Consider the following 3,549-nt stretch of genomic DNA (forward strand, 5'->3'; position numbering starts at 1 on the left):
CCAGGCGCAAATATGCCTCGAACACTCGGAGACTGTCATCGACGATCGACGTATTCGAGTTATCTAAACTAGAATTCATAAGACCTCAAAGAGGCACCCCTCGATCTATAGGACAAGACCATCATTCCCAGGGACTAACACTTTGAACAAGTTCGAAGTGTTATTGGGGAATAAGCCCAAGAGGCATACCCAAAGTCTACGGCCAAATTAATGCGGCTCGGAGACGTCCGAATCCCGCAATAAAAATAAGCCTTCGAATTCTTTGAAATCCGCTTAAAAAAGGCTACCCTCGGCAAACAATCAAAAGGGCTTCGATAAAATCAGCCCTTGAAAAACCATAAGAGATATCAAATTATCTTAACACAAACGTGCTAAGGCACAAAAAGTAGAGGGTTTCAATCGACATCGAACCCCCAAAAAACCCAATGGGTAAAATATACATGCCAATGCATAAAAAAAATTTACTAAGTATTTTAAGCCGGAAGAGGGGAATAATAGCCATCTTTTAGAGGCCATATTGGCCCAATTTAAAGAGCCTAAGGGCCAGTACACTTAGAGTTCGAGATCTTGTTCTCGCTCCATTCGAACCTACGGGTTCGACTATTCCGAGCCCAAATAAAAGCTGACTTGAGTATGGCACGGGGACTCATCATGATAATGACACAAACCCTAAAGGACCTATGCTTCAAGTTCTAACCTTATTCGAACTCGACTATGGCGACTTAGACGAAGCCACCCTAAACCAAAATCTCGAATGCACCGTTCAAAGCATAAGATTGTGCTAAAGCTTTACAAGGCAAAAAAATGTGTTTGTAAATAAAAATTGAGAAGGCATTCAAAAGGGAAAATTTATTTATATATATGGGCAAAAATAAGTACAACGGACCGACTGGGTTCTTACAGAAAAGAAAAGGAAAAATAAAATCCTAACTATGCCCGGGTCTGGTTTCTCCCTCAGGGGCAGCTTCTCCTTCCGGGCCCTCGTCGTTATCAGACCCGCCTTGGCTGCCTTCATCATCATCGTCATTATCGAAGGAGACAAGCAACCTGGCATCAGCTTCAAGCACCTTAGCTTGAGCTATCTATTTGGAGAGGTCAAAACCTCGAGCATGGATTTCCTCAAGGGTCTCCCTCTGGGATTAGCACTTCGCCAAGTCATTGCTCCATCGCTCTCGATCAGTAGCCTCCCTTAGCTGCATTTGAGCAGCCTCAGTATCGGCCAGGTACACGGCTATGGACTTGTCAGCTGTGATCTTCGTCTTCCCGACCTCCACTGTGGCCTCAGCAAGCTCGGATTCAAGCTCCTCGATCCTTTTGGCCTGGGCTGAGATTTTCTCTTTAATTCATCAAAGTTAGACCTCGGACAATGGCAGTTTGGCCAAGGTAGCCTCTTTCTCCGTAGCAAGGCGGTCCATATTCTCCTTCCACCGATCACAGTCAACTTTGATTTGATCGACTTCCCCTAGAAGCAGCTCGATCCTTTCCAGCTATTGCTGCAACTGAGGTATTAAAGTATTAGCCTCCACAGTTGGGCCGAGACCGTACTCTTTCAAAAGGATAGTTACCTGCTCGTCTAGTTCGGCCTCTTCCTTACAAGCATGGGCCAAGTCTGCTCGGAGGTCCCTAATCTCGTCTTCTTTCTGCACATAGAGTCATTTGAGGGCGTCTCTTTCCTCAGTAAGCCTTTTGAGATCGGCCTCACACCGGTTCAGCTCGACTTAGGATTTGGTGAACGCTTCCCAATGAAGCATCACAGCCTATGGAGAAAGGAAAGAAATTAGAGAGAAGGAAATAAAAGCAAACGTAATAACCGGGGATGAAGTTTACCTAGTTTAGGAGATATTGGGCCTCATCAAAAATGATCGTCGCATCTAGGTCGGAAACATCATCGACCCCCGCAAGGAAGCCACGGAATATGTCTTCCCTATCGTGGATCGTTCCCACATCGGGTGTCTCTATCGATCGAGCCTCCTGAAATTGCCCTTCAGAAAATTCAGGGTCGGGCGGCGAATCATCAATATTGATTGCCCCAAGCAAGTCACTTGGGGCACTCTCTCCCTTCTGAAGAGCCTAGAATCGGACCCTTCGGGCACACTCGCCGGTTTTTCATCACGGCAGGAAATATCTTCGACCCCCGTTGACACAGGGACTTTGCTCGAAGCACCTTTTGAGATCTCCTCGGTTCGAGGGTGAGCCGCCTTCTCTTCCAAGAAAAAAGTTTTACCTTTAATTCTTTTGATTAGCATTTCCATACTTTTGTCACTCAAATCATTGTCTGAATCCGAAGAAATATCACCAATCCCCTTAAGCTTGTACGGATCAGACTTGGAAGAAAGTTGAGAATAAAACTTCCTTTCGTCTTTGTCATCACAGAGTCTTATGATCCCCGTTTTATGGGAACTGCCATGAGCAACGGACAATGTTCCATTATCATCAACCTTGTCACTCTCAATTAAATTTCTTTCCTCTTGGAAAATGAAGTAGAGAATTCCTCTATAACCTCTTCTTTTATCTGCTTAGGAAATGTTAAATTCCTACCTACACCATCACTGTTTGAAACACATGCCATTGCCTTCTCATCATCATTGTCGCTAATAAGAACAACAATTGATCAATGACACACCCTGCCAGGTACTGTATCCAAGTTATTCTCTGTATCCAAGTTCATCTCGAGTAATATTACTACGAAGATAATCACTAAAGCCACCAGACAGCTTTATGATGCCAATGAAGCAAGATGAGCTATTCAATGAGACTCGTATTGCAAAGAAAAAGAAAGAGAGTGATCCAGAAAGGTGGGTGATGATAGGCTATAATTGCGTATTTTAGTCGCTTATTACACTCTGATTTAATGCACTTTAGTTGAGTTTGCGCTTTAATCGCTAGTGTTTTGCACTAATTGTGTGTTTTATGCCTTGTAGGTGTGATTCCGAGCTACATAGATGCTATGGAATGAATTTAAGTGATTTGAAGCTTTGAAGTCTGAGTAAAAGCTCAAGGAATTAAGCCGGGATCGTGTTCGGGGGTCAAATTTGATAGTTGAGAACAAACGAAGACTCGAATAGGCATATTGCGCACTGTCTAGTAAAAGGCACATAACTTTTTCTCAGAACTCCATTTGGGCTCCACAATATATGGTTGGAAAGCTAACTCAAAGGGATACAACTTTCATGTTTTACAGTTTTCCAAAATTCCAAACGGAACAGGGTTAAAAACGCGGTCGAAACCGTAACCGCGGAACTGACCGCGGCAGAAAATCAGAGAGCTTGTCTGGCCGCGGTCCTACCGCGTTTTGGCCGCGGCCGCGCCGCTCCAGGCGTCAAAAAGAAGTCCTATTTCGTCCGGGACAAGGTTATTTCGGCCCTACACTATTCCAACTTGTATAAAAGGCGTCCTAAACCTATTTTGAAGGGAGGAGGACATACTTTTGACATAATTGAGACCTAAGGAGGCTAAGGAGACCGGAGATTCGACCTAAGGAGTCAAGAACACAATAGGAGCAAGACGCGGAATTCTTCAACGAGTTTTTCCTTCTTCTTCCTATTTTTT

This window comes from Nicotiana attenuata, unplaced genomic scaffold (assembly GCF_001879085.1).
Source record: "Nicotiana attenuata strain UT unplaced genomic scaffold, NIATTr2, whole genome shotgun sequence".
NCBI lineage: Eukaryota > Viridiplantae > Streptophyta > Magnoliopsida > Solanales > Solanaceae > Nicotiana > Nicotiana attenuata.